This window comes from Triticum urartu, chromosome 2A (assembly GCF_056163025.1).
Source record: "Triticum urartu cultivar PI428250 chromosome 2A, HENAU_Tu73, whole genome shotgun sequence".
NCBI classification, from domain to species: domain Eukaryota; kingdom Viridiplantae; phylum Streptophyta; class Magnoliopsida; order Poales; family Poaceae; genus Triticum; species Triticum urartu.
The window spans coordinates 466,257,902-466,273,728 of record NC_141874.1 but is presented as its reverse complement, the minus strand read 5'-3'; positions in this window follow the sequence as shown (position 1 = coordinate 466,273,728).

Sequence of the window (15,827 nt, the reverse complement as noted above, 5' to 3'; positions counted from 1 at the left end):
TATAATAGCATGGAACAATCAAAAATTATAGATACGTTGGAGACGTATCAGCATCCCCAAGCTTAATTCCTGCTCGTCCTCGAGTAGGTAAATGATGAAAACAGAATTTTTGATGTGGAATGCTACCTAACATAATTATCCAAGTAATTCTCTTTATTGTGGCATGAATATTCAGATCCATAAGATTCAAGACAAACGTTTAATATTGACATGAAAATAATAATACTTCAAGCATACTAACAAAGTAATCATGTCTTCTCAGAATAACATGGCCAAAGAAAGCTATCCCTACAAAATCATATAGTCTGGCTATGCTCTATCTTCATCACACAAAATATTTAAATCATGCACAACCCCGATGACAAGCCAAGCAATTGTTTCATACTTTTGATGTTCTCAAAAAATTTCAATCTTCACGCAATACATGAGCGTGAGCCATGGACATAGCACTATAGGTGGAAAAGAATGGTGGTTGTGGAGAAGACAAAAAGGAAAAGATAGTATCACATCAACTAGGCGTATCAACGGGCTATGGAGATGCCCATCAATAGATATCAATGTGAGTGAGTAGGGATTGCCATGCAACAGATGCACTAGAGCTATAAGTGTATGAAAGCTCAAAAAGAAACTAAGTGGGTGTGTGTCGGTGTCAAAACCGGCGGATCTCGGGTAGGTGGTCCCGAACTGTGCATCTAAGGCGGATGGTAACAGGAGGCAGGGGACACAATGTTTTACCCAGGTTCAAGCCCTCTTGATGGAGGTAAAACCCTACGTCCTGCTTGATTAATATTGATGATATGGGTAGTACAAGAGTAGATCTACCACGAGATCGGAGAGGCTAAACCCTAGAAGCTAGCCTATGGTATGATTGTATGTTGTCCTACGGACTAAAACCCTCCGGTTTATATAGACACCGGAGATGTTAGGGTTACACAAGGTCGGTTACAAAGGAGGAGATACACATATCCGTATTGCCTTGCTTGCCTTCCACGCCAAGTAGAGTCCCATCCGGACACGAGACGAAGTCTTCAATCTTGTATCTTCACAGTTTAACAGTCCGGCCAATGGAGATAGTCCGGCTGTCCGGAGACCCCCTAATCCAGGACTCCCACAGTAGCCCCTGAACCAGGCTTTCAATGACGATGAGTCCGGCGCGCAGTATTGTCTTCGGCATTGCAAGGCGGGTTCCTCCTCCGAATATACCACGGAAGAATTTGAATATAAGGATAGTGTCCGACCCTGCAAAATAAGTTCCACACACCACCGTAGAGAGAATAATATTTCCACAAATCCAATTTGCTAACTTATTTTGGCAACACGACATTATGTCACGACCCGGTGATTATTCGAACCGTTTCCTTTAACTAGCCTCACACATAACGCGAGGCAGTTTCTTGACACGTCTTGTCAAAGTAGAGATCATGCTCCCCTAATTACAGGATTCTCATCAATACGGTCGTGGGTAACCCAACCGTATCTAGGACTCCTAGATTATAGGCAAGTCCAAAACGGCTACGGAGAGGATGCTTGATATTCACCCTCTTTATAAAGGGACAAGGATTTTACTTTTTTCCATCCCGTGCTCAATCGAATCATTCCCCCGCCTCGAGTTCTAACACCCAAAGCCCAGGTCAAGTGCTCCGGATCTTCAATCATGTCCGGATCTAGCCTTCAAGGCCGGTGGATGCCCTCCTCCGTTACGGAAGAAGACATCAAGAAGTTGAGGGAGGCCAGATACCTGACCGCCGAGGTTTCGCATCAGCTGCCTGCTCGAGGGCAGGTCATCCCTACTCCTGAACCCAACGAAGACGTCGTGTTCATCTCCCACTTCCTCCGAGGTCTAGGCCTCACTCTGGATCCCTTCGTTAGGGGGCTGATGCTTTATTACGGGCTAGATTTCCATGATCTGGCCCCAGACTCCCTTCTCCACATCTCATCATTTATTGTTGTATGTGAGGCCTTCCTCCGCATTACCCCTCACTTCGGCCTATGGCTCAAGACCTTTGACGTGAAGCTGAAGATGGTCGAGGGGCAGCATGTAGCGTGCGGAGGCGCATTAATAAGCAGGATTGCCAGAGCTCCATGGCCAAAGGGTTCTATTCCAGAGGTGTCCGGATTATGGCAACGGGAGTGGTTTTACATCACAGCTCCCAGAAGTGCCAAGTGGGTGGCTGCCCCTGCTTTCCGCTCAGGCCCTCCACCACAACTGATGTCATGGATTAGCAGAGGGCTGAGCTGGGGTCCCGCCAAGGACGTGCCTGTACTGCAAAGCCACATTCAAAATCTCTTTGAAGGAGATTTCAGTTTGATTATGGTAATGCAAGTCATGCTGGTTCGACGAATCCAGCCATGCAAACGCCGGCCTCTTCGCATGTGGGAGTTCAACCCAGAACGACCGCGCGCTATTCAGGATTTCCTTGGCCTGACGCACGAGGAGATGTATATATCATTCTTCGGACCCCAGATAGAGTGTCCGGATACTACTGAGGACGTGGACCTGAGCAGCAACCACACCGCCGACCAAGTAAGTTATCCTCTAGCCGAACACACCGTCTTTCATTTATCATGACGTTATTTTGAGAAATTGCTCTTTGACCAGGACTGGATAACAAAGGCGAAGATGATTCGGTGTTCAGCCCCCCTTCCTGAGGGTTTGGAAAATCCGGTACTGGAAAAGATGCTCGAGCTAGCACCTTGCCCGGAGCCCTCAAAGGAAGACAAAGGGGGGAATAATGAGGGCGAAAGCAGGCCTCCATCGCTACCTATTCCGACCGAGGGAACGAGCGCCTCCATGAGGGAGGATAACCGAGGGGAGGAATCGGACATTCTCTCACCCCGGGGGAGGAAGAGGACTACCTCTGAAGATCCGGAAACCAAGGTTTCCAAGCGGGAGAAGAAATCTCCACCAGATGGTCCTGCCTTGGAGGGTGCTCTTGCCGCACAAAGTCCGCGCAGGGATCAGCCCTCTAATGAGCTTTAAGTATTTAAAAGTACTTTAATAGTGAAGATATTTTACCTTACCTCTGAGGAAAATAACCGAAGTATTTATCTTGCAGTGCGGATCTTTGCCCTTCTCAGCAGAGCTTGTCTTCGGGGGATCTTCTTCCGGAGATGATGGAGAGCGAAAAGCCTCCCCCGGACTCCTCCGCTCAAGAAGCAGGCGACCTTGAAGTGTCGTCACGGAGGGCCTCTCCGGATCCGGTGAGGCCAGAAGATAATCCTATAGTCACCCGAAGTCCGCAGCATCCGGCTCTCGAAGAGAGCAAACAGAAGAGTCCGGCACTGACTGGTATGCGGTTGGACGTACTGAGAGAGCTGTTGGAGCGAGTGACCATATCAGAAGAACACCATACATTGATGGGTACGGTGATGGAAAGGATCTCATCCGCCGAAAGCGGGTTGCATGATGCCTTTATGAGTCTACTGACGGGCTTTGAGGTACGTAAAATGATGTACATTTTTTATGGTACCGCACATTTTTAAGTGTGCCCTGTGTAGATAGTAGCCCCTGAGACTCTGGTTGTCGCCGAGAATGGTGGCAAACAGAGGATCATAGTCCCAGGCAATAACCATACGGCTTTAATGTGTAGGTAGTGGGAGCTCCGGTGGCTAGCCGGACTCATGAGTTTGCTGAACTAAAGCGGCAACTGGATGCGGAGGATGCCGACATCTAGCTTGTTAACAAGAGGCTTGACGAGGCACAGGGTAAGTGTTATTTTCTGGTGAATGCCACATAGTAAGAGCAGCATGATGCCAGTATCTTTAATATGTTGTGACTGCAAATGGAGCTGCCACCGTGGAAACCCTGCGGGCGAAACTTGCCCGAGCCAAAGAACAAGCAAGGATTAGTAATGTGGCTTCTTTGAAGGCGGCCGAAGAGTTGAAAGCCGAGAAGGCCGCGCATTGCGAGAGCAAAGGGAAGATGGCCAAGATGGTCGTAAAGTTAAAAGACACCGCCGACCATTGCTAGTTCCTTGAAAAAGAAAACCAAGCGAAGGCAACGGACCTTGAAAAGGCCACGATGGCGAACAAAGACACCCGCTCTGCTATGAGAGAGAAGGAGGAGCTGCTTGAAGTCGGGGATATTGCGGCTGGGAAGCCCTTCATGCTACGGAGAAAGTTCGGAGATCCACGGTATGCCCCTCTGGATCAGCTGTGGAGTTCAGCAGACGCATATATGGACTTGGCGGCGAGCGCTGCCCAAATACTTCCAAGGTCAAACAGATCGTGAAGTGGACAAGCTGTTCTGGTCACAATTCAACGTTCCAGAGCATCCGCTTCCATTGATTGATCAGCTAGCCGAATGGGCCGAACTAAATAGGTTGTCCAGACTCGCCATGAGGTCTGTCGTGGATCAGCTGTGGCCGGAAAAGCCAAAGCCCAACAGCTATTTCAGCTTAGTGCAGCAGTTCCTTGGTGCGGTGTCGCGCATCAATGCGATGAAGAGGTCGGCGTGCATAGAAGGCTCACGGATGGCCGTTACCCGTGTTAAAGCATACTGGGGGGAGATGGATGCTACCACTGTTGCGGCACAGGGTTCGGCTATTGGCCGAGTGGCTGCCGAGCACTATTTCGAAGAGGTTCTCGAGGGTGCTCATTTGATAGAGGCCCAGTGCTCGAATAACATTATGTTTGAGTGACATGTATTCCCATTGTAAACACAATGTTTTTATGAAATTTATTAAGGTTGTGTTTATACTTTTGCCTGAAAGTAATATGATGCCTCCTGTGCGGCCGTTTATGTATACATGTGTATAACCTGAAAGATTGCAGTCGTCGGCTTTAGCCCCCACGCATATGATACGGAGGTGTTCGCAGAAGACGCATGTTCACATTTAACCCAACGTCTTGGTCCTATTAAGGAGGTGATAGCGCAACGAACGAGGCAACCGGACTATAATGCTTTAACACTTTCACTTAGCCATAGGAGTTTGACGGTGGGGCTACTATATAGCCCCTGTTGGCTCCGCATTCTCCCAAATTCGGGGTGCGTACATGCCTGGTCGGGAAATGGCCCTTCGTTAAGGCGGAGGAATTCTAACCTTCTGATAGGTCATCGAGTGGTTGACCAGTCTCACGCTATATCATGACAGTCAGTTTTCGGCTTTCTCTACTGAGGTGCTCGTCCAGATGACCCGGGGCATAATCGCAGTAGTTCTCCTAGTGCTACCTTAGCCGATAGAGCGGAACATAAGGTACCAAAACATAGGAGCCGAGCAAACCCAATATTTGACCAAAGACATGATTCGGAGCTGATGCATATAAGGCCAAACTCGCGACGTCGAACACTCCCTAAGGTATTCGGTCTTTATGGTATAAAACGGGTCTAAATAGTGCCCTTTGTAAGAAGCCCCTTGTGTCCATGTACGTGCATTATTCTGACGTGGCCACATGCCAAGACGCCAGCATCCTTCTCAATTGTACTGAGAATCCGAGGGATGTGTATCAACAAGAGACAGTAAAAAAGGTTGACGCAGGGTCTTAATCTAAAAAGAATCCTTGGGACGGGTCCCTGCTGCATGTCTGCGCTTGTGTCTCTGTTGTGCCGTATCCTGGACGGGTGTAGCATGGTGGTCATCTGTAAAAGAGAGGAACTTAGGTGAAAAGTTGTCGTGCAAAAAGGTAGGTTTTAAAGAAACCATGTAAATTTCAAGATGAGTAAAAATTGCCACTTGTCTGCGCGCGTTGAGCCCCTTGTGTTTATGAGAGGGGTGTGGCCATCAAACCTGTACGAATTTCATATAGCTGCGCCAGACTCGTCTAACCATGTCTGTGGTCTTAAAGACCTATCGAGTACTTTAGCTGGTGAGGCCATTTTAGTGTGCGGCAGCCACGGCAGCCGCACCCTCCTCGGCGCGCAGGGATCGCTCAATATTTCCATTTACTATAATGATGCCACATGGACCGGGCATCTTAAGCGTGAGGGAAGCGTAATGTGGTATTGCATTAAAGCGAGCAAAAGCTTCGCGTCCAAGTAGTGCTTGATAGCCACTTTGGAACGGAGCAATGTGGAAGGTTAAATTTTCGCTAAGGAAGTTATCTGGGAAGCCGAATATAACGTCTAGTAGCAGGGAGCCCGTGCAATGAGCCCCTGGGCCTGGCGTTACTCCTTTAACGGTAGTATTGCTGAGGCAAATTTTCATTGGTTCTATCCCCATTTTGCGGATTGTGTCCTGATATATCAAGTTTAGACTGCTCCCGCCGTCCATCAGGACTCGTGTGAAGTGGTATCCATCAATTATTGGGTCTAATACCAAGGCAGCCCATCCTGCACGCCGGATACTTGCTGAGTAATCCCGATGGTCAAAAGTGATTGGTTGAAACGACCAGTGGCAGGGCTCCGCGGTGATAGGCCCTTGGGCATATTTATCTGGGAGTGCCGCTTTGTTTCTCCCCTTGATCACGTGTAACACATTGACTATTTTGACTTCTGGTGGAAATTTCTTTTGTTCCCAAGTGTCTTTCTTGAGAGGCTCATCCTCGTCTTCGCTTGGTGTATCCTCCCCCTTGTGTACGGCGTTGAGCTTGCCGGACTGCTTGAAGACCCAACATTCTCTATGGGTATGATTAGCGGGTTTACCTGGGGTGCTATGGATCTGACATATTTGGTCCAGAATTTTGTTGAGGCTGGATAGTTCATCTCTGGCGCCTTTAGAGGGCGGCTTTTGCTGACCTGGCCGAGAGCTTCTGAATCCAGCGTTTACCGCCGTGCTCTTCGGGCTGTCTTCTTTATTCCGACGCTTATTATTTTTGCTGCGTCGTGATTTCCCGTTTTCATCTCTAACTTCAGATGTACTTGGGTCGCTGGTGCTGCATCTGGCTAAACAGTTTTCCTCACCCGCGCAAAAGCGGGTCATGAGGCTTGTTAATGCTGACATTTTTCTCGGATTTTCTTGGCCGAGGTGTCTGGCAAGCCATTCGTCGTGGACGCTATGCTTAAAAGCTGCCAAGGCTTCGGCTCCGGACAGTCGACTATTTGGTTCTTTTTAGTAAGAAACCTGTTCCAAAGCTTTCAGGCTGACTCTCCGGGCTGTTGAGTTATATGACTCAAATCGTCCGCATCCGGAGGTCGGACATAAGTCCCTTGAAAATTTGCCCGAAAAGCATCTTCGAGCTCTTCCCAGCTTCCAATGGAGTTTTCGGGGAGGCTTTTAAGCCAGTGCCGAGCTGGCCCTTTGAGCTTAAGGGGTAAGTACTTGATGGCATGGAGATCATCTCCTCAAGCCATATGAATATGGAGGATATAGTCCTTGATCCAAACCCCAGGGTCTGTTGTTCCGTTGTATGCCTCTATGTTTACGGGTTTGAATCCCTCTGGAAATTCATGGTCCAGCACCTCATCGGTGAAACATAGGGGGTGTGCGGCACCCCTGTATCTGGGTGTAACGCGTTTTTCGGATGTTTGTTGTGTTGCATCGTATGCTAGAGCTCATTTGTGTGGTCCATAGATGGATCTGGTTGCGCCGTCCCCTTGATGCAGGCCCTTGCGTGGATCGCGTATTGGCTTATGTGTCGCGTTGTTTGCCGCTCTATGTTGGTCGTGAGGTCGTCTATCCGGCCAGGTGGCCATTTTGATTTTTGGTTGCGGGGGATCTAAGGCCTCCTCATCGAATTCAGGTAGCAACTTCCGCTTCGGGTAGCTCTTGGTGGGGCGATTACCGCCGTACTTCGCTGCTGTGTTGAGTACTTGGCTCCATCTGATTCCGAGTGTGTCTTGTGCAGCCTTGAGTTTTTGCTTCTGCTTTTTTAGACTCCTCGCGCTGGCAACAAGCCTTTGACGGGCATTTTGTTGCTCCGGTGTCTGTCCGGTGTGAGGTCGTCCGGACTATTATCTTTGACAGAGTCAGGTTGTTCGGTTTGATTCTGCATGTTGCCGTGGTCCGGCAATGGTTCCCCCTACTCTAACGCTGGGTCTGTATGATCGTTGTTTCTACCAAGGCGGGATTTGGGGCGGTGCTTACGCCGCTGTTTTGACTGCTTCTCGAGGGAACAACCCTTCGTTGCGTCCTTCCGTTCCTCGTCGTCATTTTCCTTTGGTGTGTCCACCATGTATACGTCATGTGGTGAAGTAGGCTCCAGTGCCCTGTGGGCAGTGGTTCCTGTTCGTCTCCTGCATCGTCGTCCATACCGTCGATGTCTTCAGAGTCAAAATTGAGCATGTCGGTTAAGTCAACGATAGTGGCTATGAAGTGGGTGGTGGGTGGGCGGCGAATTTCTTCGTCATCCGCTTCCCAATCCTGTTGAGCATAGTTCGGCCAGGATCCTCCTGACAAGGAGAGAGACCTTAATGAGTTCAGTATGTCGCCAAAGGGCGAGTGCTGAAAAATATCCGTGGAGATAAACTCCATGATCGGCGCCCAATCGGATTCGATAGGAACAGGCGCAGGCGGTTCGGAGTCCGTGGCCGGAGAAGGATCCGGCAGTTTAAGAACACAGCTCTCGTGCAAGGTAAGGTCGATGTTTGGCTCGATCGCCGCTGAGGGTAAGGCCTCCGTGGCGGGGTCCATCCACCCGTCCATGGACGGCGCAATTGGCTCCGAATTGAGGGTCGGAGCGGCTGCCTGTGCGATCTCCTAAACACTGTCCGATGGTAGAGCTAAATCGTACTCATCGTGACAGCGTGACACACAAGGCAGAGGCTCGAATCCGTCGAAGATCAAGTCTCCACGGATATCGGCCGTGTAGTTTAAGCTTCCAAACCTGACTTGGTGGCCAGGGGCGTAACTTTCAATCTGCTCCAGATGGCCAAGCGAATTGGCCCACAGTGCAAAGCCACCGAACACGAAGATCTGTCCGGGGAGAAAAGTCTCACCCTGGACTGCATCGCTATCGATGATAGTAGGAGCCATCAAGCCTAACGGCGATGACACAGAGGAACTCTCAATGAAAGCACCAATGTCGGTGTCAAAACTGGCGGATCTCGGGTAGGGGGTCCCGAACTGTGCGTCTAAGGCGGATGGTAACAGGAGGCAGGGGACACAATGTTTTACCCAGGTTCGGGCCCTCTTGATGGAGGTAAAACCCTACGTCCTGCTTGATTAATATTGATGATATGGGTAGTACAAGAGTAGATCTACCACGAGATCGGACAGGCTAAACCCTAGAAGCTAGCCTATGGTATGATTGTATGTTGTCCTACGGACTAAAACGCTCCGGTTTATATAGACACCGGAGAGGTTAGGGTTACACAAGGTCGGTTACAAAGGAGGAGATACACATATCCGTATTGCCTAGCTTGCCTTCCACACCAAGTAGAGTCCCATCCGGACACGAGACGAAGTCTTCAATCTTGTATCTTCACAGTCTAACAGTTCGGCCAATGGAGATAGTCCGGCTGTCCGGAGACTCCCTAATCCAGGACTCCCACAGTGTGCATCCAACTCGCTTGCTCACGAAGACCTAGGGCATTTTGAGGAAGCCCGTCATTGGAATATACAAGCCAAGTTCTATAATGAAATATTCCCACAAGTATATGAAAGTGACAACATAGGAGACTCTCTGTCATGAAGATCATGGTGCTACTTTGAAGCACAAGTGTGGTAAAAGGGTAGTAGCATTGCCCCTTCTCTCTTTTTCTCTCTCTTTTTTTGTTATTTTTGGGCCTTCTCTTTTTTTGTGGCTTTTTTTGTTTTTTTCCTTTTTTTCTTTTTCGTCTGGAGTCTCATCCCGACTTATGGGGGAATCATAGTCTCCATCATCCTTTCCTCACTGGGACAATGCTCTAATAATGATGATCATCACACTTTTATTACTTACAACTCAAGAATTACAACTCGATACTTAGAACAAATATGACTCTATACATAGAACAATGCTCTAATAATGATGATCGGTTTTCTACGGTTTTTCTTTCATTTTTTTATTAGACTGGTTTTATTTATTTTAATTCATTAACTAGTGAACATTCGCCCGATTAGTTCTTTTAAAGAACAAATTCATTTGTTAGTCTCTGTTAGCGGACGCTCGTCCGATAGATTTTTCTTTTTAGTTTTATTTTCAACCAGGAACCTATCCGCGAATAGTTTTCTTACAGATTAGTCCCTAATCTTCAAACCCTCACTACTTTTTGCTCCATTATCCAAATCCAGTGAAACCAATGCCAAAATCTTCGTCTTGTTCCCCTATGTCCAGATAATCAACTTGAACATGATTTTGAAAATTTAAAATTTGGTTTCAAGCATATTTGAGTTCAAACTTCTTTTGATCATGGTTTGAGTTTCGTAACTCCGATTCGATTGATTCTTTTTGCAAATTGAAGCTCTTCACTTGAACTTTCAGTTTAGATCTTTTCTTTTGGTTTTAACTTTGCATCTTACGCTTGAGTGCTTATGTATGCTATTGTGTGTTCATGATAGATTTTCCGGAGTGCGAGGCTTGCTACTACGAATCTCTAGGGTTTTCTGATCATCAGCAAGGCAAGTAACACTTTGATCATATCCCTTTATTACCCAGTTTTTATGCATTAGATTCAATCCTCAAACATTGCATGAGTAGGTTTCGATGACATGTGGGTATTGGGAAGTACTTGATGAGGTAGGAACCTATTGTCTTATATTCAAACCCCGGGGATTACTGCATTATGATTGCACTAATTTGCTATGCTCGTAGACGTGGATTGGTTTGTGAGATTCATGAAAGATGTGAGAGTTATTTATGTCTAAGGGAAACTTAAGGTGGCTACTTTAATACCCAACTGGGTGGATTGGTTGTGGGCTCCTGGGGAATCCAGTGTTGTCCTAGGAGATCCCGGGGAACCCGTGTGATCATCCTATGGAATGCCACCCGGGCTCAAAGGGATCATAAGGTTATTCATGCTAGAAACTTCCGTGTGTAGCCACAAGCCATTATGGCTCTGGCATAGTTGAGTAGGTTGTGGGAATCCTTTCCATGATGGGCTAGCAGATGTAGGGGAATTGTAGGTGTGCCGGCCTATCAATCAGTTAAGGTGACCTCTTCGAAAAGACTGTGTCTCGGTCATCCATTTCTCAAACATCATGCAGTGCGAGAAATAAAAAGGAGGAGATCGAGTCTTGTGGGGAAAAGTGCGCAAACCTCTCCAGAGTGTATAAACTAATCATGGTTAGCCGTGTCCCCGGTTATGGACATCTTGAGTCTCTGGTACTTGTATTATTATGTTGATCTCATCACTCTTCTTAATGAATTTGTCGGGTTATTAAATGTTAATTTGGAATTGAGTTGGGGGTACCTTCTCAATAATTTCATAAAACTTTGTAGTTAAATAAAATATATTCCTTTGTTGTAGGGAAAAAATAGCTTTATGCAAATGATAACCGTAGAGCCTCCGCCAGCCAAATATGCATGTAGTGATAGCTGTTATTTGTTCATTGCCCTATGGTGTTATATTGCCAGCATATTCCATGTTCTAACCTACACGGCTGCAACGTTTCATGTTGTAGAATTTGCAGACGAAGAGTAAGGGGCGATGGGTCGTTGTCATGCACTCAGTATTGTCGTGGAGTTGGATGGACTCATTTATCTTCGAAGCTTCCGCAATTATCTTATTTAGATGGCCTTCAGCCATATTATTGTAATAAGTACTCTTTTTGAGACACTCGTGCAATAAGTGTGTGATTGAACTCTGCAATAAATCCTCGAGTACTGTGTGTGTCAACAATACCGATCCAGGGATGACACTTAAGCACAAAGACTTCGATCCATTCGGGTCTGGTCACTACAAGATGGTATCAAAGCACACGCTGACTATGGGACACGACCACTAGGAAAAAGCCACATGATACTCTTCTCTACTCATTTCTAACTCTTCTCCATTTCCACTCTATAGATGGCGGACCCAAGGGACAAGTTCACTCAACCGGATGACGACACCCCTTTCGAAAGACACCTGAAGGAAGTCACTAGGTATCTGAACATCGGCATACCAAGCTTCACCGAAACCTACACTGCCACTTTACCATAAGAGGAGCACGAGATGATTCAAGTTCGTGTTCCAGGAAGGACATTCGCACCAGTTACCAAGCCCATCGACTTTTCCTTTGATGCACCAACATGGAGTTTAGGAAAGAGCATGGCCGCCCACATCACCATTGGACGCATAGGCGAGGTGTACAACAAGGATCTTAATGACACCATCCACCAGATATGTGGACGCAGATATGAGCAATGGGAGATGATTCGCACCAGGAAGGATAGATCCATTGCAGCCTATATATAGGAGTTGAACCAGCACATTCGACGCTATGAGAACTAGATGTGCGCCAACATGATAGACATGAAGAAGGTGATGACTCGGAACATGGAGCTCGAAGAGGAACTCAAGTCTACATGCGATGGATATGAATAAGAAATTGTTGTACTACTAGAGAAGAATGAAGACCTGAAGAAGAAGCTAGGAATATTCATGGGGGATCCTGAACCTGGAGTGGACATTCATTCAGAGGATTACATCATAATAGACGACACAGACTCCGACCCCGACAGCTATGATGCTTATGAAGACGAAGCTGGAGCAGATATCATGGAGTCTTCCACTGATCAAAATTTCTAGTTGACCACCATATTACCATTAGTATTCTCCCATGTAATATAGTAATAGTCCATGAGCTTTTTGTAACCGTAGCTTAGATCGATTGTATGAATCTTGTTTGAATTGAGTGGTGTGAAATGAATGTGTTTTTCTCATGTGCATATGGGTAGTGAAATCTCTCTTTAGACCTCACTATATTCTGTTCTCACCCCTCTAAACCTATTAGATGCCTCCGAGACTTGACCCCGCATTTGCCTTTCCACCGGAGCTCACTCAGTTGATCCAACAACAGAATGCCTTGATGCAGTTGCTAGTCCAGAACCAAGGCAACAGCAACAACAACCCACCACCACCACCTCCAATGGAAAACTTAGCCCGTTTTCTAAGGTTGAATCCGACGGTGTTCTCTAGTAGCACCGAGCCGATTGTTGCTGATGACTGGCTCCGCAAGATTTGAAAGGGAGCTGACCACCGCTGGTTGCACAGATGTTGAGAAGGTGCGCTTTGCCGCACATCAACTGGATGGACCCACAGCCTCATGGTGGGAGAACTACACAGTCACTTTCCCCGTGGCCAATTTCACCTGGGATCAGTTTCAGCAAGCATTCCGCACTGCACATGTCTCAGCAGGAGCTATGAGCATGAAGAAGCATGAGTTTCGCAACTTACGCCAGGGAAATTGTACTGTGTCACACTACATGGAGGAGTTCAGCAAGTTAGCATGCTACGCCCCTGATGATGTGGCCATGGATGCGGCAAAGTAGGAGAAGTTTATGGAAGGGCTGAATGACGAGCTGAGTATGCAGTTGATGGTGGCAACATTCGCCAACTACCAGGAGCTGGTAGACAGGGCTCTTATATTGAAGGCAAGCAGCAGCAGATAGAAAACCATAAACGGAAGTATGGACAGGGGAAGTACAACTCTGGAGCTCAGTAGAAGCCACATTTTACACCGAACTCAGGAGGACATACCCATCATAACCATGGAGTCCATTCCCACAATGGAGGAAGTTCTCATAACCACAGTGGCCCTAAGAATGGGAATGGGAATGGGAATGGAGGAAACAACAGTCAGAGCCGTTCCAACCCAGCAGCACCCACCAAGAAGGATTTGAGCCATGTTACCTGTTTCAAGTGTGGGAAGACTGGACACTACGCCAATGATTGCTCTGAGTTAAAGAATGGTAGCGGAAATGGAAGCTCTAGAAATAAGCCCAATCCTTTCACCAGAGGGCAGGTGAACCACGTCAACGTGGAGGAAGTTGAATAGCAGCCCGATGCAGTTATTGGTAAGTTTTTGATTAAGTCATTTACAGCTATTGTCCTTTTTGACACTGGTGCATCGCATTCATACATATTAAGGGGATTTGTGGATAAGTTTAAGTTGCCCACCGTAGCCCTTAAGACACCTATGTTATTAAGCTCACCTGGAGCGGATTAGATGGCTATCAGAGGATGTTTTCAGTTGCCATTGACCATAGGTAGGCATCTTTTCCCCTCAGACCTAATAATTTTGGAGTCACACGGATTGTATGTGATACTAGGCATGGATTGGCTATCGATGTATGGAGGAAATATCAATTGTTCTAGTAAGTCAATTCTTCTCACCACCCCGGAACGTAAAAGGATCAAGTATGTGTCTAGGCATGCGCCAAGGAGGACTCAAGTGCCCGTTGTTCAAGAGGAAGTGACCGTTGTGAAGGATTAACCGATGTATTCTCTGAGGAATTACCATGCATGCCACCAGATCGAGATATAGAGTTTTTGATGGAGCTGTTACCAGGCATCGGACCAATATCGAAGAGACCGTATCGGATGCCTGCAAATGATCTAGAGGAAATTAAGAAACATATTAAGGAGTTATTGGATAAAGGTTACATTCGACCAAGTTCATCACTGTGGGGAGCCCCAGTGCTCTTAGTTGAGAAGAAGGATGGATCTTTGAGAATGGTTGTCGATTACCATGCACTGAATGAGGTGACGATCAAGAACAAATACCCACCACCGATGATCAATGATTTGTTTGACCAGCTGCAAGGAGCTAAAGTATTCTCCAAGATCGATCTTCGATCAGGATACCACCAGCTGAAGATCGGCGAATAGGATATACCTAAGATAGCTTTTACCACAAGGTACGGGCTATATGAGTACACTGTCATGTCTTTTGGTTTGACTAACGCCCCTGCCTACTTTATGAGTATGATGAATAAGGTGTTCATGGAGTTCTTGGATAAGTTTGTTGTGGTGTTTATTGATGATATATTGGTATACTCGAAGAATGAAGAAGAACACAAGGAACATTTACGCTTAGTTCTCGAGAAGCTCAGGGAACATTAGCTATATGCCAAGTTCAGCAAATGTGAGTTTTGGTTGAAGGAAGTTGAATTTATCGGACATGTTATATCAGGAGAAGGTATAGCAGTAGACCCTTCCAAGGTTCAGTCTGTCACTGAGTGGTTGGCACCCACCTTAGTTGGAGAGATACACAGTTTTCTTAGACTCGCAGGATATTACCGGAGATTCATTGAGAATTTTTCCAAGATTGCGAAGCCCATGACGGAGTTATTGAAGAAGGACACCAAGCTCAAATGGACCGAAGAATGTGAGGCCAGTTTTCAGGAGTTGAAGAAGTGTTTAGTTACAGCCCCAGTGCTAATTCTTCCGGATATACGCAAAGATTTCCAAGTATATTGCGACGCTTCTCACCTGGGACTTGAAGGTGTACTTATGAAAGACGGAAGAGTTGTTTCATATGCCTCATGCCAGCTTCGACCTCATGAGTTGAATTATGCAACGCATGATTTGGAATTAGCAGCCATAGTGCATGCGCTCAAGACCTGGAGACATTTTCTTATTGGAAACCGTTGTGATGTATACACGGATCATAAGAGTTTGAAGTACATCTTCACGCATAAGGAGTTGAATCTCATGCAAAGGAGATGGTTCGAGCACATAAAGGATTATGATACGAAGTTGCATTATCATCCAGGAAAGGCCAATGTTGTAGTGGACGCTTTGAGCCGCAAGAGTTATGCCAATACTCCCGTGACCGGAGGATTTCCGCAAGAGTTAGCCGAAGATCTCAGAGAACTTTGTTTGGAGATAGTTTCGAGAGGTTTTGTTGCAGCATTGGAAGTTCAGTCCACGTTGTTGGGAAAGATTCAGGAAGCCCAGAAGACTAATAAGGAGATTGCAGAGATAAAGGGAAATATGAGTAAAGGAAAAGCCAAAGGTTTTTGTGAGGATGAGCACAAAACTTTATGGTTTGAGGATCGTATTTATGTGCCCAATGATCCAGAGATCAGGAAATTAATGTTTCAGG